We start from the raw sequence: 24,828 nt of genomic DNA on the forward strand, positions 1-24,828 counted from the left end.
ATCTCAGCATTATGCGGCGTCGAGTCATGCATAGGAATTTCTTGATTTCCCTTCTTTGATTTAATGGCAACGGCCGGCCGCGGTGGTCTAGCGGTTCTAGGCGCGCAGTCCGGAACCGCGCGACTGCTACGGTCGCAGGTTCGAATCCTGCCTCGGGCATGGATGTGTGTGATGTACTTAGGTTGGTTAGGTTTAAGTATTTCTAAGTTCTAGCGGACTGATGACCACAGATGTTAAGTCCCATAGTGCTCAGATCCAGCCAATTAATGGCAACCACTGCTGGATTCTAGCTGGCTCTTAACTGAAAACCTGCATCCCTGTTGACCAGATTGTTCGCCGTACGGATATATATGGCGTCCTTAACAACACAGTCCCAGAGAGACGACGCTTGGGGTAAAATTTCAGTCTTTTCGTAAAATACGTGATGCGGTGTGTCCAGGCTGTACTTCGCTACCGCTGACTTATCAGGTTGCCCCAAGCGTGTATGACGATGGTGTTCGACGCAACGTTCTTGCACGGTTCGGCACGTCTGCCCAGTATAAGATTTCCCACACTGGCATGGAATGTTATACACGTCACGTTTCCTGAGTCCAAGGTCGTCTTTGACTGAGCGCAATAAATTCCACAACTCCGCTGCTGGCCGAAAAACACACTTGTTATGGTGCCTTTTGAGGATTTTTTCTAGTCTTGAAAACAAGCCACCAAAATTAGGCAAGAACGCCGTTGAAGTGGGTGCCTCCGCATATTCATTTACATCCCGGTTATCACCACCTGAAGACACGGAGCAGTTGCAGCGATGAAATATTGTGGGACTCACATAATACGAACCGGCAAACAACCGAGAAGTGTATTTGGGACAGATCCATCGGGAAAGCCTGGGAAGTCAGAGACTGTAATAATACTTAGAAACTGTATTTTATGTGCACACACATACTTTTTAAATGGAACACTGTGTATTGTTAAAAAACAGAAACTAGATTAAATGAGAATGTTAGTAGTGTTTGCTATATTAATCTAGTGCAAGCCGTTTACGAGTTATCGTATTTTGACAAGTTCCCACAGCGACACTTGTACAATACCTATGGTAGCACACACGAAGGAACAGCTCAAGTGCATACACTAGTTACGTAGATTTTGACCAGTGACGAGGCAGTTGACTATCACAGGTTGTGTTCAAAATTACCATCGGCAGCGTCAATACACACTTACAGCCTGGTATGGAACGACTGCTGCACACGTGCTAGCATTTCAGCGGAGATGTCCGAGCAGGGTACAATGATACGCCACTGCATATCATCGAGTATAGTTGGTATGTACTTGTAGACAATGTCTTTCAGCTTTCCACACAGAAAAACTTCTATAGGCGTCAAATCCGAGGAACGGCGGCCAAGGTACAGGTCCTCTGCGTCCAGTCCAACGATTTGGAAGCAATTCGTGAAGACAAATTGTAGTATTTCGTATTATATGGGCTGCACAAAAATGAATGTGTGTGAAATCTTATGGGACTTAACTACTAAGGTCATCAGTCCCTAAGCTTACACACTACTTAACCTAAATTATCCTAAGGACAAACACACACCCATGCATGAGGGAGGACTCGAACCTCCGCCGGGACCAGCCGCACAGTTCATGACTGGGTTGCACAGCCATCATATTGGTACCATAGGTACCTCCCAGTCTGCAGAGGAACGTCTGTGTTCCATCTACGAAAAACGGGCCTATGAGCTGATGGTTCACTGTTGCACACCACACGTTTAAACTCCAATTGACGCAGACGTTCCACATGGCGAAGCCAACGGCGATTGTCAACAGACCAGTAGTGCATGTATCGGCTGTTTACCTGGCCTGACTGAAAAATGTGATTTCAGAATAAAAACAGCCTTGGTCGCGAAATTATTTAATGTCAATGACGCGTTTCACCACCAGTCAATTAATAACAAGCATAGGAGGGACATGGTCCTATCTTGCAGGACTACGCACGTGAAATGAACTGAAAGTAATAGAAACTTACGTAGAAGTAGCTGGATATGAAACCCATCCGTGAAATAGTTAAATAAGATAGTCACTGGTCGCAACAGTAACTGGACATGTAATACATTCGTCATAAAAACACATTAAATGGAAGGTCTGGCATATATACGACATTTCACAGTCAGTACACTCTAATCTGTATACTCCCGACTCTGCATACTTATTCAAAATTTTTAGTAACATTTTCGGGAAGCAGCGATCTTGTAATCTATACAAAATGAGTGCAAAAACAGTCTAGATCGCGATGGTACTTTATTAAAATGATCGATTTCGGCCATTAGACCATCTGCAGTTTCAGCGACTGAGGTCAACTGACTGTCCTACGCATCGTCAACTACAGCTGATGACGCTGTCAGAAGATGGCCGAATCCTGGGCCGAAAACGTCATTATAATAAGTACCGTAGCGATCTAGACTATTTTTCACAGATTCTGCATACTTATCCTTATGGAGAGCTCATTGTGAATTTAATCATGCTCAAGCTTATTACCAGAAGTAAAAAAACACGCATATCTTAGTTCTTAAAAAACTTAGCCAAATCGTAAGAGAGGTTTACCCATGAACGGAATTTTCACAAAACTGGGACCTCAAAAACAGCGATGCAGGGAGACCTATGAATGTTTAAAGACAGGTTTAGCGAGCAAATGCTACGTAAGAAAAGCCAGGTTAAATAGAATCCTGCGTTTGCTGAACATCTTACGTCAAAAAGGCACCAGTCTCTCTGACTAGAAAACTTGAGAATACTATAGTTAGCTTAGAAGGCAAAAAAACTTGAAACTAGGAGTCGGAAATTGTTAAACATTTCTGTATCGATAAAGTAAGTTGCTGAACGATCAGTTGATTAACAGAAACCAAGTATGTTATGGTACAATTCTTCTAGTGTTTGGAATACTGTTGCAATGATACCTTCCGACAGCCTAATTTTTAACTTTTTTTTGCTATGTATGAAGTTAGGGGAGTTAAATTTCAAAAGGGAGGCTTATTAATGAACTTATTTTATTTTTTATATTCTGTAACTTACGTTTTCATTCTAATGACTAGAAACAGGTGTTTTGTCAATAGTTTGCAATGCTTACGACTGTCCCTGTTCCCCATGCTTGGATGTTTGCGATGTTGGTTTTGTGTACATACGCTGTGCAAGCACGCTAAAATTCAGCTGTTTTATTCCGTACGGCAGTTTTAATGACATATTCTGACTTGCTATTTTATGGCATCATTTTACCTAATTATTCTGTTTTACATAAAAAACTAAACACCGCCCTAACAAGCCATGAGGCCCGACCGCTCTGACCGGCCACCGTGTCATTCTCAGCCCACAGGCGTGACTGGATGCGGCCATGGAGGGGCATGTGGTGAGCACACAGCTCTCCCTGCCGTATGTCAGTTTACGAGAAAGTCTGTTTTATGTGAGATACCTTAAAGTACTTTTGGTTTCATGTGATTAGAATGGTTTGCTTATATGTATCTTAATTTATTAGTTTTACGTCGTTTTTATGTTTCATAAATGTGCTTGTCATACGCGCCATCTGGTCACCTCTCGCCACACTAAACGCGGTGTTTACATCTTGATCTCTTACACTAGTACTTGTGTGCGCGCCATAGGATCATTGTGCTGGTTTGCCTAATACAACGCTTATTTTGTACTAATATGGCGGTGTCAGCTGGTGTGTTCAAAGTAAAAAAAATGGTTCAAATGGCTCTGAGCACTATGGGACTTAACATCTATGGTCATCAGTCCCCTAGAACTTAGAACTACTTAAACCTAACTAACCTAATGACATCACACAACACCCAGTCATCACGAGGCAGAGAAAATTTCTGACCCCGCCGGGAATCGAACCCGGGAACCACGGCGCGGGAAGCGAGAACGCTACCGCACGACCACGAGCTGCGGACGTTCAAAGTAACATGTGATAGTAGGTGAAATTTTTCCTCCACCTTACTCTACCTTCTCGATGCTATACTGGCGGTTTTTTTTTTTAACTAGGTCCACATTGCATTTTATATGATTTTATGACAGATGCATTACATATCCAGTTACTGTTGCGACCAATTTCCATTTTATATGGCTATATGATGGATGGTTCATATCCAGCTACTTTTACGTAAGTTTTTATTACTTCCAGTTCATTGCACCTGCGTAATCGAGCAACGCAGGACCATGCTACTTTCTCTATTTGTTACTAATTGATTGATTTGTGGTTTTAATGGACAATCTGATGAAGCCCCAAAAGGCTGAAACGCACCATTGGCATTCAATAATTTCGCAACCAAGACTGTCTTCATTCTGAAATAATTATAAACTGGTTGCCGTAGTATCCTGCCACAATTGAATGGAATATTTTTTTTTTGACAAATGTGGCTCAATCACTAAAAATGATACATAACACATCTGGAGTATCCTGTTTTCTTCCCATGTACAGAAGTTGACACGATTCTGATAATCGTTCCCATACAGCTCTTGATGCAGAGAGATGTGACAGGGATGGAACCCGTGTCGATGGACAATGCGTAGGACACCTGCCTGACTCATGCCACTTTCTCAAACGACTGCGTGGGAGCTGATATTTGAATCAACTGCAACATCAGCAAAAACATTAATTTCCTCCTTTTCTATCGTCACTTGTTTCCTTCTGTTACGTTGTCTACGCGTTACACTACCATTTTCACGTAACTGGCTGAAGAAGTTGGTAAATAATTGCCGAGATTGTTGATGTCTACTGGAATACCTTGCCGCATACACCATAGAAGAACGAACTGCGTTCTTCCTACACACTCCATACACCATGAACACGTTGGCTTTTTCTGCATTGGCAAATCCCATCGTCTACTCACGACCTACTTTTCGGACTGTCACACACAAACTGACTAGCAAGTCGCAGTGCACTCAAGGAACACACAAGCACACACTAATCAAAAGTAACAACTTAGTACCTAGCAACTACGCATTCTGAATGGCACAAGTGTCGCTGTGGGAACTCTTCAAAATGCGATATCTAGTGAACGAATCGCACTAAAATCCGGCAACAAACACCACTGACATTCAAATTTACGCTACTTTTAGATTGTTAATATCAACAGGCATTGTTCAATTTAGAAAGTGTGTGTTTGCACAAAATATACCGCTTCTATGTATTGTTACTATCTGTCGATTGACTAAAAATACGAGCCCCTGACTACCAATCCGTTTCTGTGAAAAGCACGGATCAATAGCACTTCCCATTTTCACAATATTTGCGAAGCAAGCGTCACTCGATTCTCCCAGCACACCGTCTGTCTCTCCTAAGAGTCGTCAGGCGCATTTTGTCTACTGTTTCAGCAGAGATTTGCAATTTAGTTTTTGCAGTGTGCAGCCGGAGGCAGCCAAGACAAATACTCCCTATCACACGTCTTTCATGCATTGGCCAGTTTCGACGGAAGGTGTCGGTTTGTTTACCGTTGCAAACAAAATGATCTTTAAAGCGGAATTTTATGTACTCATCTGATAGTGCAATCTAAAATTAGTCTAGTGTAATATTTACTTTATTGCTGTGTATTAATGTGGCCGGTAAAAGGCGAAGAATTAGCAGTACTCCAGCAGTGACAGCACCGTACTGTCCCGCGCTGACTGCCATACGGTAGAGCTGGTTAGTCGCTGCTGGAGTCACTGGTTATTCTCCGTGTATTACTGTTCCTGTTAATACACATCGATGAAACAAATATCGCACTAATTAATATAAGACCTCTGTATCCGATGGACTCGCTAAACTCCGCTTTAAAAATCATTTTGTATGAAACGAGAAACGAACGTACGCTTTCTGTCAACATTGGGCCTCACATGAAAAAAAGTGAAGAACACAACTTTTTTATGCCGGCTCCAGCTACACATTGCAAAAACGACATTGCAAATATCTGCTGAAACACTACGGAAAAAGCGCCTGACGACTCTTAGGAGAGACACACTGAATGTATGTCATGTCCCATGGAAGGAAGCAGTCCTCTCACAATGGGAGCAAAAATTCTCATTATTATTGTATTCCTTGACATTCTAGATCCATAGAATCCCATTGCAAATAGTAATTATATTCCATTCAAAATGAAAGTAACAGTATACTTCTGCGAATCTCGAGTGCCAAGTTAAACATAAAAAGCGAGGACTCTAAATATATCAAATCATTCAGCAAAAAATTAGTAAGACCAGTAATCAGGAACATCTGTTGCGGAATAACGGGAGCACTAACATCCTAAAGGATATGTTCAAGAAACATGCTACTCTGTAACAAAATCTCTAAACATCTGAAAGTCTGAAGACGTGTGATGGGATAGAGGAAGACGAGAATCGAATTTCTGAACTGTTAGATTCGTCCAGTTAATCACTTAATGATAACATACTGTATTATTCAAACTGTGTTTATTACTCTGCATTCGCATGCAAATCAGCATTTTACAGTTCGGTTCTCTGGCATACTATTATTAAAACATCACAAAAACCGTTTACTACAATTTGAAACAACTGTTTTTTTTTTTAAATTCTCAAGTTGTATAACTTCCCAGTTTATTCGCTGACGTAAGAGCCGTTTCCGTTGGAAAACTCTCAACACAAGGCGTAAATGTGTCAGCGAACATTTTTTCACGTGTTACTATAAAGTTTATCTTGCTATAAAAAGAAGTTAAGGCAGAATAAAGGCTCTTATAACAGCTAGGAGTCAGTTTTGTCAATTCAAAATGTATTTTTCTCTTTAATCTGTGATATAGAGGTCACACATTTAATATTGTAATGTTTGAGTATGAAAATAATGTTTATAACACGCTGGCAAAAAAACTGAAGCACCCAACAGACATAGTCGATTGTTAATCTAACTTTGTACACGCACATACCATCGGCGGGTATGTAGAAGATTAGTGATTCAGTTCACTGTGACAGGCAGAATGACCACCAGAATTCATCAGTGCTCTTTGTGTTTGTTACCAAGACTGATAGGTTGCATAAGGGCGTGAACAGCATCAGATGCTGAGTCCTCACTGTGAAGGACATGGATATGCCGCCTACTCGAGTAAGATACCGTTAACAATACCTGACAGTGTTTGAAAGTTGTCTCATTGCGAGTCCCCGTTACGCTGACTGGTCGAATGGTACAAAATCCACATTTGTGGGGGAATCCAGTTGTGTCTGTAATGCGATGTTGGACTGTATGGCAACATAAAGGAAGGCACATTCGTCCTGAAGGTTTCGACCATGTATGATCACCACCCACCACGATTTAGGGTCGCTATATTGTTCACCAAGCACATCACAACCCCTTCACATACTCACCTTCCATTCGAGAACAAGGAATGCACGCCCTGCAACATTGACATCCCGCACTACAGGTCAGAGACCACCAGCAGCGGTCCCGAATGTAGGTTTCCGGTAACACCACGACTCAAACGATTGTGTTTCGAATGGTGCTCTTGCCAGAAAGCTTGAATTGCTGATAAGCGACGTCGCATTGTGTTCGGCTATGAATCGTAGTTCTGCACTACCATCGTCGGCGAGTGTGCGGCGGCCTGAGTACAGGTCCCATTCTTCCTACAGCCATTTTACTCCTGAGGCCATAATGTGGAATGTCATCGGAAATCATTCAGATAACTGTGACGCCACAACCGTACGCCTCGGACATCGTACGTCCTCATGTTTGACTTCCGGTGTAACAGTGTCGTGGTGCCATTTTTCATCAGGACAGTACTCATCCACAGATGGTGCCTGTCTCTGTAAACTGCCTGCGTGATGTCGAGGTACTCCCGGGTCCAGCAAGTTCCTCGAATCTGTCCTCGACAGAACATATGTGGTAACACCTCCCAGTAGCAGTATTCAGGACATCAAGGGCCCTTTATAACCGTTGTGTGTCAGCTTGCCTCAGGATACAATGGAATTATTACACCCTTTCCAATCGCATCAGCGAGTGGTTTGAAGCCAGAGGTGGTGTGCAAAATGGGCCTTCCATACCTTACATCCTTACGAACTTTCTGTTGTGTTGGCAGAAGAGCCAAAACCGAGTTACTAGTGGAGGCCGAAATGCACGCGTTTTAGCTCACGCAGGCTGGCGTGAGGAGGGAAGGACTATACTGACGTGAGGTCTGGAACATGACAAGGAATTAGAATTCAGGAAGCGGACATAATTAGTTTGATACTTAACTTTAATCCATTAATGATGAAGGTCGCTCTTGACGGTACATGAGTCACAATATTATCTGTTCAGATTATAGTAACTGAATATGGCGCCTTGCTAGGTCATAGCAAATGACGTAGCTAAAGGCTATGGTAAATTGTAGTCTCTGCAAATGAGAGTGTATGTAGACAGTGAACCATCGCTAGCAAAGTCGGCTGTACAACTGGGGCGAGTGATAGGGAGTCTCTAGACTAGCTCTGCCGTGTGGCGGCGCTCGGTCTGCAATCACTGATAGTGGCGACACGCGGGTCCGACATATACTAACGGACCGCGGCCGATTTAAAGGCTACCACCTAGCAAGTGTGGTGTCTGGCGGTGACACCACACTTTCATTGACTAATACTCAGCGCAGGCCGAGTGAGAGAGAACCGAGATGGCTATTTGAAGATAAACTTTTGTGGCGCCCCCAGGCGGGGGGATAAGAGCTGTGGGAGAAGACACTGCGTTTTTTCTCTGCCAGAATATCCCATTCTTAGGACGAGCCCATCATGTGTCCAGAAATACTGCTACTTATCTCTCTTTGTTGCGATATGATCGTCACGGAAAACTACTTCCAGGATTGCCAAAATCACTCCCACTCGCAGCATATTTTAGACATACTATTAAATCATTAAAAATGCAGACTTGAAACGAATATAAATACGGCGAGGGGTAAATGAGGTTATACAGGCCACCACACAGATACACAGTGAAGGAAGCTGACGGTAGAGAGAGGTTCTCACCCGTCTCATATCTCCACTACCCTCCATCCTCACATGGAAGACAAGAGATCACAGCTGGCGGCTGTCGCCGTTGTTGACGTCACTACTAATTGCTAAGTAACTGTTTTTCCTGGCGCTTCCAGCACATATCTTGATTTCTGTAACTGCTTCTTAACCTAATGGATAGTGAGAAGGGCTATGAATTGAGTGTTTGAGTGAATTCAGTCCAGTGAATTTTAGCATTTCTTATTTCTCTTTCTAATGGAACTTTCACCTAAATCAGCGTGGCAGCTAGACCAGTGAGAGAATACTCCGGAAAAGCGTATAAATTCTCTGTTTCTTAAACATGGTGGTATGAGCTCTGTTTTCGGCTCTCTCTGTATCGATACCTGACTTCCCCAAACTCGCTGTGTTGGTTTCCGCTAGGGTAACATACCTAGAAGGCAGGTTCAAATGGTTCAAATGGCTCTGAGCATTATGGGACTTAACTTCTGAGGTCATCAGTCCCGTAGAACTTAGAACTACTTAAACCTAACTAACGTAAGGACATCACACACATCCGTGCCCGAGGCAGGATTCGAACCTGCGACCGTAGCGGTAGCGTGGCTCCAGATTATAGCGCCTAGAACCACTCGGCCACCCCGGCCGGCCAGAAGCCTAATTCGTTGAATGAAATGTATACTTTCATGGGACAGAAATCACATGAGATAACTGATTGTTTATACAGTGCACCAAAATCTACAATGTTTCTTCTCTCTATGTACTATGACATTTGGTTAGCTTCAAATACTAAGAGACACGACCACTGTTACAAGTAAGTTGATCTCTTCCAACTACTTTGTGACGCAGCATCTGGCCTTCAGGTACCAAATTTACGAATAAATTCTAATCGGGGACAAAAGTGATTAATTTTATATCAAATGTTTTCTTGTCTTTCGTACGTCCATATTTGAATTTGAGTGATTTCATGCTCAAATGGATATTAAAAAATTGAAATTTCATTGTGACATCATTTTTACCACCATGGTTCATACTTAGATAGTCGTTATGACCAAAACATTCAAGCAATCCTAAAATGTTTTACTCACACAGTATATCAACCGAATTCTTACGATATTACTGGGCAAAGATTTTGGAAAGGTGCAAATGTGATACAAATGTACTACAACGTATACGTAAATTTTTGTAATGCTATATGGTGAGTTTAAGTACTCTTCTTTCTTACCTTTCCTCTGTACGTCAGCTGCAGATACCCGTCAGAACGGTATCTTAATCCTTTAACGTATTTAGATCTGAAAAAGATTGGAAAACACAATAACATCATAATTACGTATCGTTTTATCTTTATAATCATTAAAATAAGATATGAGAACGACTTTCCACAGTAACAGCTTTAGGCAGTACAAGTGGATCCCAGTTTCAATACAATAAATATTATAAAATTTTGACGTAAAGCTTTTTTTTCAGTAGTTAGTAGGTACCTTAAGTATTGTAAGACTCCAGAAAGGTTCTAAAATATTCAAAAAAATGTTCCCAATAAGTGAAAATTAATATATTCAGCACTAATGTTGATGAGTTCAGTTAGAATTATCAGAGGCTGAAATTGTTCTGATAAACAGAGAAGCGGAGTTCTTGTTAACAAAATCTGACTTAGACCTCAAATATACAAGGTGAGTCACCTAACATTACCGCTGGATATATTTCGTAAACCACATCAAATACTGACGAATCGATTCCACAGACCGAACGTGAGGAGAGGGGCTAGTGTAATTGGTTAATACAAACCATTAAAAAATGCACGGAAGTATGTTTTTTTAACACAAACCTACGTTTTTTTTAAATGGAACCCTGTTAGTTTTGTTAGCACATCTGAACATATAAACAAATACATAATCAGTGCCGTTTGTTGCATTGTAAAATGTTAATTACATCCGGAGATATTGTAACCTAAAGTTGACGCTTGAGTACCACTCCTCCGCTGTTCAATCGTGTGTATCGTATAGCACCGAAGTACGTAGGGATCCAAAGGGAACGGTGATGGACGTTAAGTACAGAAGAGACTGGAACAGCACATTACGTCCACATGCTAACACCTTTTTATTGGTCTTTTTCACTGACGCACATGTACATTACCATGAGGGGTGAGGTACACGTTCGACGGGCGTTTATAGGACGTGGAGGACGCATAAATTGGCCAGCCCGTTCTCCTCATCTTACACCTCTGGACTTCTTTCTGTGGGGTACGTTAAAGGAGAATGTGTACCGTGATGTGCCTACAACCCCAGAGGATATGAAACAACGTATTGTGGCAGCCTGCGGCGACATTACACCAGACGAACTGCGGCGTGTACGACATTCATTACACCAGAGATTGCAATTGTGTGCAGCAAATGATGGCCACCACATCGAACATCTATTGGCCTGACATGTCGGGACACACTCTATCCCACTCCGTAATTGAAAACGGAAACCACGTGTGTACGTGTACTTCACCCCTCATGGTAATGCACATGTGCGTCAGTGAAAAAGATCAATAAAAAGGTGTTAGCATGTGGACGTAATGTGCTGTTGCAGTCTCTTCTGTACCTAAGGTCCATCACCGTTCCCTTTGGATCCCTACGTAATTCGGTGCTCTCCGATACACACGATCGAACAGCGGAGGAGTGGTACTCAAGCGTCAACTTTAGGTTACAATATCTCCGGATGTAACTAACATTTTACAATGCAACAAACGGCACTGATTACGTATTTGTTTATATGTTCAGATGTGCTAACAAAACTAACGGGGTTCCATTTAAAAAACGTAGGTTTGTGTTAAAAAACATACTTCCGTGCATTTTTAATGGTTTGTATTAACCAATTACACTAGCCCCTCTCCTCACGTTCGGTCTGTGGAATCGATTCGTCAGTATTTGATGTGGTCTACGAAATACATCCAGCGGTAACGTTAGGTGACTCACCCTGTATATAAATGTGATTTTGTAGTCACTCAGGGTGTTTAGTAGAAGATGGTACATTGAAGTTAAGGTGGAGCTTGTGTTAGGCCCGATAACACAATCAGAATCACAGAGGCAGAAGTTTAGTCCTCTAGTAAAGTAGTTTAAATGTCATGAGATCACTTAAAGTCGTAGCTGATACTTTCCAACGATCACGGGACTCATCGTGAGAAGAGGCATATATCTATGGAGACGTCAATATTCATACCTTGTAAGCTCACCGTACAAAATATTAGTCACGCTCTTTGAGAAGCACATTGGTCACTTTATAGCGTTCTAAATGATGTACAAATGCTATCATATGGGTGCGTGACCATTCACCACTGACGTCAGCCATGGCAGTGAAAAGGTGTGTTGTACTTGTTGGTTGTATGAAATCAAAGCAGTAAGATTGTCGACGTGGAGAAGCGACAGAATGGCAGAAAGAAGCTGCCGTGTGATACGACGAGACACAGTTTTGCCTGTTTTCAAATGATGCAAGGTGACTCATGCACGCACGGCCCAACGAGGCGTTTAACCCGCAGTGTGCAGATGGTGTAGTTCAGACCAGAAGGGTTCTATGATGTCTTTGGAGAGTTTTACATAGCATGAAGTGAAGCCAGTCATTCACGTTATTATGCACATGATTCCAGATGCTTAACTCATCATTATCTTTGATATCTACATAGATAATGGCTCTGAGCACTATGGGACATAACATCTCAGGTCACCAGTCCCCTAAAACTTAGAACTACTTAAATCTAAGTAACCCAAGGACATCACACACATCCATGCCCGAGGCAGGATTCGAACCTGCGACCGCAGCGGTCGAGCGGTTCCAGACTGAAGCGCCTAGAACAGCTCGGCCACCAGCGGCCGGCCATTATCTTTGATCAAACGTTGAAATTTCTTCTATAAGAGGTGATCAAAAAGTGTACACGAAGGCTGTACAGGCGAGAATCGGTATCCTAATGGGATAAAATCGCCGTCAGCATTGAATCAATCATCCCGCCAACACAACAGGTTGAGGCCACCAGTTTGGTAAAACACTGTCTGCCGTTGCGTTAAGAAGTCGGTAATCGACTGTTGCAAATCCTCGTCCCGCAGGACTCATTGACTCTTCAAGGTCTTTTTTGAGGGGCCTAAAGCGTGAGAATCGCATTGGGAGAAGTCAGGGCGTAAGGCATCATCAACCGCCCGCTTGTTGTCAACAGTGGTTTACGACAGACACGCTGCCCGCAACACATTCTTCACTCTCCAGTGGATATCTACCGGTGTCTGTCCTTTGGCAGCCAAGAAAAGAACAACAGCACGATGGTCCTGTTTCGACGCATTAGGTAATAACGTCTCCGTAGTCTACGATTCCACATTAATCGTATGCAGGTCAGGAAGCCACGAATGTCACACTACTCCTCTGCCTACCAGTCGGTGTTTATATATCCGCATCGGAGTCGTGCTTATTTGCGTATACGCTGCAGCAGTGCCCCCAGACGGAAACTTTGATTGCCCTTTATTAATCTTCATTATGAGTATACTGTGTACACTCACGTCTTCCAAAATGACAACAGCTGTGTTCACAGGGCTGTAAGCATATATTTATGATTTCAAGAACACTCAGGCACTCTATCGCTCTCGACTAGCCTGATTAATCAACCGAACTTGCCGTGCGTTGTAGCCATGCGGTCTACCGCGCCTTGCCACGGTTCGCGCTGCTCCCCCAGTCGGAGGTTCGAATCCTCCCTTGGCCGTGTGTGTGTGTGTGTGTGTGTGTGTGTGTGTGTGTGTGTGTGTGTGTGTGTGTGTGTGTGTGCGCGCGTGCGCCTGTTGTCCTTAGCAAAAGTTAGTTTAAGTGAGATTAAGTAGTGTGTAAGCCTAGGGACCGATGACCCTAGCAGTTTGGTCCCATAGAGTTTACCACAAATTTTCAATTTTTCCAGCCGAAATTCATCACATAGAAAATACATATAACGAAGAAATTATCTGACTGGGACGTAAATCAGTAGATATGGTGTTCATGTATAGATAAAGACATGATTACAATATCAGGAAAACTGGATAATTTATCCAAGAAAACAGACTTCAAAAATTGAGCAAAGTCAATAACGTGTTTCCAGAATGAGATTTTCACTCTGCAGCGGAGTGTGCGCTGCCAGGAAGTTTCAATAACGTGTTGTTAGACTTCTGGCCCTTATGCGAACAGTTACTCGGCTTGGCATTGATTGAGTTGTTGGATATCTTCCTAAGGGATATCGTGCCAAATCCTGTCCAATTGGTTCGTTATTCCTCTTGAATAAAATACCGAACTGGTTGGAGAGTTCTGTCCATAATGCTGTGTTTGTGAAGCTCTTCCTCTTGAATAAAATCGCGAACTGGTTGGAGGGCCCTGCCCACAATGCTCCTGAAGTTCTTAACTTGGCAGAGATCTGGCGACCAGACTGGCCAAGGTGAGGTTTGGCAACCGTGAAGACAAGCAGTAGAAACGCTCGCAGTGTGCAGGCAGGCATTATCTTGCTGAAATGTAAGCCCAAGATAACTTGCGATCAAGGGCGCTGAATATCGTCAAAGAACCGCTATGCTGTAAGGGTGAAGCAGATGACAACCAAAGCAGTCCTGCGATGGAAGGCCAGATCTTAACTCCTGGCTGTTGGACCCCATAGCGAGCTACAATCAGTTCGCATCCCACCGCTGACCGGGTGGTCTCCAGACACGTCTTCGGCATGGAATTTCATTGACGGAGTAGAATTGTCTCCAGTGATGAGTCCAGTGTCCCGCTTCGAAATGAGCCCCGATGACCAGCGGTGGGATACGCGTTACTGACTTCCTCTGTGATGCTCTTCCTATTAAACAAATCATCCAATTTTTCCGAAATCATGATCATTTGGTAGTATGGCCACATCTACTGATTTCCACCCCATTCGTATAATTCCTTGGTGGAGCATCTTTTTTTTATCTTAGAGTGTATTTAGTACATTTCAGAGGAGTTCGGTGTTACTCTAAACACCTGAATAGTTGTTCCAAGTGATAATGTGGATAAAGTATAAGACTCATATTCTGGAGGCTCGGACATCAAAAGCCTGTCATGTTATCGATGTATTGGGTTTCTAGGTTATTCGCAAATCGCTTGGTTCCCCTTCCTTGTCTGAGATAGTATTCCGTTGATGGTGACTCCAAACGTGACGTAATAATGAACGCTATCTTTCATCCCTTCGAATGGATTATGCGGGATGGTTCTGCTAATTCGGGACTAATTCCACGAAATAGTTCGTTAGAGAATAAGTAGCAAAAAAATTTTTTTTTGGGGGCATATGGTCGAAAACGTGTTCCGTGGGAACTACACCGACCTCAAGGTGGAGATGAAAGATATTTGATAGCGTAGGTTTCAGTGACTGAAATTACACATGAGAACACACCAGGCCTGCGAGAATGTTCTATCTGTACTACAGTTTTAGCTCCATTCTCAAGACGACAGTGAACTGACGTACCATCATATAGTAACCACATTAGCTTTCCTACCACTAAAGGCAGGTTACCAGCAGGGAGGCAGGGTCACCTGCAGGAATCGCAGATATGCCTCCTCGATCAGGCGTTCTGGAAGGATGGTTCAAAATGGTTCAAATGGCTCTGAGCAGTATGGGACTTAACATCTGACGTCATCACTTACCTAGAACTTAGAATTACTTAAACCTAACTAACCTAAGGACATCACACACATTCATGCCCGAGGCAGGATTCGAACCTGCGACCGTAGCAGTCGCGCGGTTTCGGACTGAAGCGCCTAGAACCGCTCGGCCACTGCGACTGGCTCTGGAAGGATGACTTGGCCCACGATGCAGTCGCCAATAATAAACGTTAACACATCAAGGCTGAACCATTGTTGATGGTTCCCTGTAAACATAGCATTGGGGATACTCCGTCGCCGATATGTGAGTGTTGTGAAGGTTTACGATACTATCCTTCGTAAAGGTAGCCTAATGTGTGAACAAGGTGGATGACAAATCCCTTTAACATGCTCGCCTGGGTGACGAACTGGCGACAAAACCGTCGCCGCGGAGGCAGTTCCGTAAGTCATAAGACCGGCTCCCGCTGTAGGTGTACGGAGAGTGGCAGCTATGTACAATGTTTCACACGGTCGTCTGGCTTACCACATGCTATCGACCCATATGCCTCGTGCTGATACTGGCTCACTGTTAAGGGTCTTCGGTCTCTACCTTCAAGTGGGTACACCTCGCTTGGAACGCATTTTCCGCCGTTTGTCCATACGCACTTTTTTGCGCCTTATCTACACAAGGATCATTTCATGAAGTTCATTCCTATTTAGCAAAATTACCCTGTATATCCATATTTGTAAGTTGACTGGATGCTTAATTCCTTTACTTTGCTACCGACACTACCGAAAGAACATTTCATATTGAAAACGGTTTCCACCACGTTGTAGTTTACTCAAGTCGTTTACAACCCAAACTACACTGATGAGCCAAAACATTATGACCAGCTGCTTAATAGCTTGTTTGTCCGTCAATCAATGAATCGGCTTATCAGGGATCCGACAATTTGCTAGTAGGTTTGTGGAGGTATTTGACATTAGATGTCAAACTACAGGTCATGTAATTTGCGTAAATAACGGACTGTTGACCTGCGTAGATGGTGATGGCGCCCTATAGCGACACAGATGTTTTCCACAGGATTTACATCAAGCGAATTTGGTCACCGAGACATCAACTTCATCACTATAATGCTCCTCAAACCACTGTAGTATGGTTCTGGTTCCGACACATGGACAATTATATTGCTGAAACATGTCATCGCCGTCGGGGAAGCCATCAAACATGAAGGGGTGTGGTTGGCTCGCTGCTATCAGGGTGTCTTCAGTTACTACCACAGGTCACATGAGAGCTCAGGAGAATGCCTTCCATAGCATAATACTGCTCCCACCAGCCTACGTCCGCGGCGCGCTGCACATTTGGAGCCGCCGTTCACCTCGATGACTGCGTTTGTGGAGCGACCATCGACCCTGTGGAGCAAAAATGTGATTCACCCTAAGAGCCGACACGTTTGCATTGATCGACGGTCAAATCCCGGTGGTCCTGTGCCTACTGCAATTGGACGGAATTGAGGAATCGTTGGGTCAACATGTGAACACGTAGGGGTGCGCTGCTGCGGAGCTCCATATTCAACAAGGTACGATGAACGGTATGCCCCGAAACACTTGTGCGTGCACCAATATCGTGCTCTCTCAGCAAAGATGCCACAGATCATCATGTATCCTGCTTTACAGACAGACAATTCTCAGAACCCACCGTTCTGTGACGAGTCGTGGACGTCCAACGACTTATAGCCTACTTGTAGCTTCAATGCCCTTCTACCTCTTCCCGTAGGTGCTCATGACAGTAGCACTTGAACATTCGACCAACTTCGCCCTTTTCGAGACACTCGTTCACAGGCTCTATGCCCTTTGTGAAAGTCGCTTATTTCAATGGATCTCCCAATTTGCAGCCCATATCTTCGGTAGGGTGGTCCCCTGTCCGTGTCTGCTCCGCTTATATACTTTTGTTACCGCGCCACTTGCCCGCAGCGGCAACAGGTGTGATCCGTCGTCGCGGTTGGTAGTTGGGCAGAGGTCATAATGTTTTGGCTTACCAGTGTACGAACATGTTAAACTTGTATGCATCACTTGTACGTGAATCTCAAAATGATCACAGTGTGGCTAAAACTGGCTACAATGTGAAATGTTCATGCAGTGGTTGCAATAACAGAATAACATTCATAACCTGTCAGGCATGATTTTCGTTGACAGAATTTCATTTTTTTTTCTAAGCTAAATGAAACTTTAACTGGTAGAAAGCATCACACAATTCCGAACGTAAGGAACTCTACAGAGATTGTAGTAATTATGAGTGTTCCAGGTTCTTATAATAAGATAATAAATGCCATGTTAAATGTTAACGATATAGCAAATTGCGTTATTATATTATCTAATAATTTTCCAAGTAGCGTGGTCATTTATGACGAACTACTGTACACCAAACTTTGTATTGCTGTACCGTAAGATCTTGACAAAATATCAGTCTTGTGAGAAGATTAGCTACAAACTCAGGTTGTGTGAAAATGTTAGATTGTGCCCTTTACTGCACTCATGCTCATAAATTAAGGATAATGCTGATACATGGTGAAACAACGCTCTGGAGGGTGGTTTGCAGGTTTAAATCACCTCGGGGTATGACCATGCGGTGCATTTGACCTGCGCTCGTCAGGCGGTGGCGCTGACAGCAGTCCACATACGCAGAGGCGTGTTGGTGCATGTCAGAGTACGGTGCAGCGAGTAAGTGTGCAGACGTTTTTAGACATGATAATGGTGACTGTGTGTTGAAAATGGTTCAAAGAACACATATTGATGTCGTTATGAGGGGTAGAATACTAGGGCGACTGGAGGCTGGTCAAACACAGCAGGTCGTAGCACTGGCCCTCCGTGTGCCACAAAGTGTGATCTCAAGATTATGTCAACGATTCCAGCAGACAGGAAACGTGTCCAGGCGCTACAGTGCGGGACGTTCACAGTGTACAACACCACAAGAAGACGGATATCTCACCATCAGTGCCCGCAGACGGCCGCAGAGTCCTGCCGATAGCCTTGCTCGGAACCTTACCGCAGCCACTGGAACAGTTGTCTCCAGACACACAGTCTACAGACTGAACAGACATGGTTTATTCGCCTGGAGACCGGCAAGGCGCATTCCACTGACCCCTCGTCACGGGAGAGCCCATAAAGCCTGGAGTCAAGAACACATTACATGATAATTGCAACAGTGGTCCCAGGTTATCTTCACGGACGAGTCCAGGTATAGTCTGAACAGTGATTCTCTCCGGGTTTTCATCTGGCATGAACCAGGAACCAGATACCAACCCCTTAATATACTTGAAAGGGACTTGTATGGAGGTCGTGGTTTCATGGTGTGGGATTATGACTGGTGCATGTACACCCCTGCGTGTCTTTGACAGAGGAACTGTAACAGGTCAGGTTTATGGGGATTTCATTTTGCACCAGTATGTCCGACTTTTCAGGGGTGCAGTGGGTCCCACCTACCTCCTGATGGATGATAACGCACGGTTCCACCTAGCTGACATCGTGGAGGAGTACCTTGAAAGAGAAGATATCAGGCGAAAGGGGTAGTCTGCCTGTTCTCCAGACCTAAGCCCCATCGAGCAGGTCTGCGACGCTCTCTGTCGACGTATCGTTGCACGTCTTCACACCCCTAGGACACTTCAGGAGCTCCGACAGGCACTGGTGCCAGAATGGGAGGCTATTGCCCAGCAGCTGCTCGACCACCTCATCCAAAGTATGCCAACCTGTTGTGTGGCCTGTGTACGTGTGCATGGTGATCATATCCCATATTGATGTCGGGGTACATTCGCAGGAAACAGTGGCCCTTTGTAGCACATGTGTTTCGGGACGGTTTTGTCAACTTATAACCAATACCGTGGACTTACAGATCTGTGTCATGTGTGTTACCTATGTGCCTATGATACTGGCGCCAGTTTTGTGTAGTGTCACATTGTGTGGCACAACATTCTTCAATTATCCTTAATTTACGAGCATGAGTTTAAATGGAAAGAAGTACACGACGACGAGTTAAAAAAAAAGTAACATTCATATGACACCCGCCAGTAAAAAGCGTAGAGGTATGGGCGAAACCATCACTGGAGCTCACTGAAAGCATAGCAAATGGCAGGCCATGATTTACTATTACAGTACACGGAACCTGCGATTTGTCAAGCAGGTTGCTTAAAACACGCTGGAATGGGATATCTGGGAATACTGCTCAAATGTGTTGCATCTTTATTAGCTTTAATAACACGGGATATAAAGTAGAGAGTGACACCGCAGGTCACTCGTGGGAGAGTCTCATGCAATAAAACAGAATGTGAATTACGGTTTGCTAACGTCAGATTCAGATGCACAAGCAAGAAATAGGGAAGATGGTCACCACATCTCATCGTGAAAAGATATTTACATATTACTCCTAAGATTTATGGGGCAGCACTACTGTAAGGTAGAAAAGAGAAACAGTAAATGTGCTATTAAGTTGTGCTTCAGGTGATGCTAAAATATATTTTCCTTAAATCGAGATGGCATGACTGTGGCCAGAAGAACAGATCAATGCAGAAGATCCTTTTCTCTGCGAGCAACGAGTTAAGTCTCAGGTAGTGTACAAGAGACTCTGCAGAAGTTAACGGAGATTGCAAGTGGTCCATGGTTGCCTGTGTGGGCGCTTGTGCTACGGAGTAGGAGAATAATTCGTTCAGTGCATTACAGCGCAATATCCAAACCCGATTCCATTGCTGGTATCCGCAGAAATGAGATCACGAGAGTTGAAATAGTTTTCCAATAACTGACTGTGGTCTGAATAGTAGGAAACTGGTTGTGTGTCGCTCGAAATCTGTACATTGCCGATGTTCCTATTTCATTTTGTAGGAACTACAGTTGTGTTGTTATTCGTCTACCAGCGAAAGAGCCTGGTACCGTCAGGGAACATCAATCATACAGGAACAGTTTGTAGGTAATGGACAGGCAACTGTGTATGTTTTACGTTGTTCAATCACATAAATAAGTAAGTCGACAAAATATCAATCTTTAAATGTGAAATTTTGGAGCGGAAAAGTCGATATGTTCTGATAGCGTATGACAGTTATGACGCACATTAAAATGCTGTAATGTACCTTCAGGTGGTTTTATGTAATAACGTATTGAAATTATTCTTATGGAAAAAGGTATTTTGATAATAGCGCGCGAATTTTAAGCGAAGACAGTGTGAGATTTATCTTATACCCATTACGGACCCTTGAATTCTGTAGTTCACCTTTAGTGATACTGAATGTAATCTTTTCAACGTCACACCCAGGATTTCCATCACTGTATGCGTACTGAAGGGGTCGTTCTGATACACGTGGGGTTTATTGCAGGTAAAAAAGAAAGGGGACTATAGAGTCCATTGAAGCCGACAATGGTAAAAATGCCATTAAAGCATTCTGCGAGTATTAGACAGAAATTTACGCTCATCATAAATGAAACTTATTCGAATAACGCAACTTCGTAATCAAAGCCGGTACATGTGTCGAGGATGTTCGTAGCGTGTTCGTTGTTTAACGAGACAATTTACTGCCAGGACGCTGTTCACTATTTTCTTCGAAATGGCATTTTTGCTTTCCATGCTTTTCAAGGAAATTTTTGGTATTTGTGAGCTAAGGGAGGGGTGGGGGGGGGGGGGAGCTTATGGGCGCTCAACGTCGAGGTCATCAGCGGTGAGCTAAGGGATACGGACTGGCACGTGAGCTAAAAGTAACTATTCCTACCTATTTATGCTTGCGAACAGGATGCAGAAAAAAATTGCAGTTGTGCTGCAAGACACCTTAGAGCCGTCTACATGACAGATTACATTGTGAAAATCAAAATGACAAAATGCTTATAATGTATCATAAGCTATTTCTTCGACTAGAGTGATCTTCCATCTTTAGAGAAAACATGGGACTAAAATTCTGATTCATGATGATACACGTCAGCCCAACAAAGAAACTGAAGATGTGATGAATTGTAACCTGTCAACCAACGAGTGCCATTTGAACAACATGGGAAAGTGTGAAGTAGCGAAAGTGTGAGTATTCCACGGATTAACAGAAAAATCGCAAAAAGTTGAAAGAAATGTCATGAATATTTAAAATTCATCACGTCTGGTTATTTGCTGGACTGGTTAATTACAATGTACTTATTTGTAGAGAGCTCTCATTGAAATATTATTTTCCAGAACGTAACAGCTACTTAGAATTCTTTAAATGTCAAACACCCTTTGCTTTCATGGTACTTCTAACGTAACTAGCCTGGTAGACTACAGTGAGGTTTCCATATCCAGTTTAAAGTGAGTATGTTAATGTAGCTACGTTTATAATGCTTGCGAAGCATCGCTCTTAAACAGTCCTTCCAACCTTGGAAGTCTACACGACTGTCACATTCTGCAACTAAAGCTGGTCAATGTTTGAAATACACGTGTTAAATCTGAAGGCAGATCAATCATAATGAGAGTGTAGGATTCATAAATTAAAATCAAGAGTAGAACGGAGTTTTGATTTTGTTTGCTGTTCGGAAAGGGAACGTCTTCCATAACATCAGCCAATAACACGCGACAGCAGTCAATAATAAGCGATGTAATAGAAAGAATTAGGCTCCAACCATGATTCCAGCTACAGTGTGACATCATTGCAGCCTCATATAGTAATATAATCTACTACTGCAGGGAGTAAGCATCATGAAAGTGGTAGGGATGCGATGTTCATCGCACTTAGCAGTCAGGACCGTTAGCTGTGCGAACACAGACATGAACATAGGTTCCAGTACGGCCTGAAGGTTACGCAGGTGCTTGAACCCGTCAATATCCAACAAACGTCACTGAAATGTTTCGTAACGACCAGGTGGACGTACACACCACTACGAGGAAGTTTGAATTCATTTCACTGTAAGCCAAAGATCGACCACACTCCCTCATGAACAGTTATCATTAATTGTAAAAAAAGAAAAAGAAGAAAAACAACGCATTGAGTGACGGCTGTATCTCCAGTCTGAAACACATAATCTCTGAAACTGTCTTAAAAAATGTTCATGATCCTATATTCACCCCTTGTTATTTTCTCATTGAGAGCAGTCTTGCAAGGAGAACATCATTAATTTCTAATGGAGTCCAACTGACTTCGTCAATAACATTATTTACGTATAGCTGTACGTACTGAATTTTTCTATACCAAACTGAGCACTGCAGACAATTATATTTCTCAAGGTGTTCCTTGGTTCTGTGATCAGCTTTTATTTATCCCGTGTCATGTGCTCAAACCTGTCATGCGTCATATTCGATAAATAATATTTAATATTTTACATTAAAACTATTTTTGTGCATGTTCCGTTATAAACCGAGTCGTGTAAATACATTTTTGCACAACGCTTCGCGATAAATAATATTTAATATTTTACATTACCTGCTACCGTCGCAGGTTCGAATCCTGCCTCGGGCATGGATGTGTGTGATGTCCTTAGGTTAGTTAGGTTTAAGTAGTTCTTAGTTCTAGGGGACTGATGGCCACAGCTCTTAAGTCCCATAGTGCTCAGATCCATTTGAACCATTTGAATTTTACATTACAACTATTTTTGTGCATGTTCCGTTATAAACCGAGTCGTGTAAATACATTTTTGCACAACGCTGTATAGCACTGAAGAAGATAAAAAGCGGATATCTGTAGCATAAAGAACAAAAGCTTCTGTGCAGATACTTAGCTAACGTCGACAGCTTACGCTCATGACAAACGTTTATCGATTAAGGCGATTTTTTATGGTCACTGTGTTTCCTGTCAAACGGTAAGCCCAGCACCGGTGATAAGTACTATAATGGCCATATCTAATGAGCCAGCGCGGTACCTTTAATCACGCAGTTTGCAGGACGGGGCAAACTTGCGCTGGCGTTCCTAGCTGCGCCTGGATTATCCGGGACGAGACAAAGGAGTCGGCGCTGAGTTTGGGCAGGGCTCATCTAACGCGATATGCCAGCAGCCGACCGCCGCGTCGGTAAAGCACGCCAGCAACAGCGGCCGCTGCCCGCGCGGCTCGTGCTGTCACGAGCGAGCACGCTGCTCAGCAGCGCATGTACATTCCCGCGCGCTAATTTGCGCCGACATTGCTGGCCCACCCTTTAGGCAACGTTCTGTCTATTTCAACATGCATGTACACCAGCAAATTATACATGTTCATGACCTCTTTTGTATTTAGATCCTCTACATCTGTAAAGACTTTAGCAGTGTGTTAGTGACATTATTTTTAACACCGGTGCGGCCGTGAGGATAAGAGCTCACATCAAACTCATCCTCATTGCGAAACAGGTGTGCTTTCATCTATATTTTTAGTATATTACCATTTGTTTCAATCGACAGTTTGTAGTGTAATGTATACAAACATATTTTCCTTGTTATCAAGATCTGCTATTGTCTATGAGTTTCCACATCTACATCTATTTTCGTATTCCACAAGACACATGACTGCGTGTGGCGGAGGATACTTCTGCTACCACTGTATGACCCTACTGTCGCTGTTTCATTCGTGAAGCCGGCCGCTGTGGCCGAGCGGCTCTAGGCTCTTCAGTTCGGAACCGCGCTGCTGTTACGGTCCTAGGCTCGAATCCTGCCTCATTATGTTAGTTAGGTTTAAGTAGTTTCTAAGTCTAGGGGGACTGATGATTCAAAAAAGTGGCTCCGAGCACTATGGGACTTAAATTCTGAGGTCATCAGTCCCCTAGAACTGAGAACTACTTAAACCTAACTAACCTAAGGATATCACACACATCCATGCCCGAGGCAGGATTCGAACCTGCGAACGTAGCGGTCGCGCAGCTCCAGACTGTAGCGCCTAGAACCGCTCGGCCACTCCGGCCGGCAGGGACTGATGACCTCAGATGTTAGGTTCCATAGTGCTTAGGGCCATTAGAACCATTCGTGAAAGGCGCGTGGGAAGAAGGAATGCCGGTAAGCTGCGTATTTCGCGAAACGTATGTGGGAGGAAGTATTACGTGGTCCGACTCTTGCCGGAAAGTACTCTCCTGAAAGTTTAATAGTAACCTTTCCATGATGCACAACGCCTCTCCTGCTTCAATCTTCTCCGTGTATTCTATCAGTCCTACCTCGTTGGGGGTCCCACGTTGATGAACAACACTCAAGAATCAGTCGAACAATCGTCTTGAAAGCCACTTCTTTAGAAGATGAGTTATATTTTGTTAAGATTCTTCCTATGAATCTTAGTCTTGCATCTGTCTTTAATACTATTTGTTTTATTCTACGTAAGGACGCTCCAGGGAGGTAATCTCTGATGTTTTACGGTAGTTACCGGTTCCAACAGTCTATTATCAAGAGC

Source organism: Schistocerca serialis, chromosome 3, assembly GCF_023864345.2.
Source record: "Schistocerca serialis cubense isolate TAMUIC-IGC-003099 chromosome 3, iqSchSeri2.2, whole genome shotgun sequence".
In the NCBI taxonomy this organism is placed as follows: Eukaryota; Metazoa; Arthropoda; class Insecta; order Orthoptera; family Acrididae; genus Schistocerca; species Schistocerca serialis.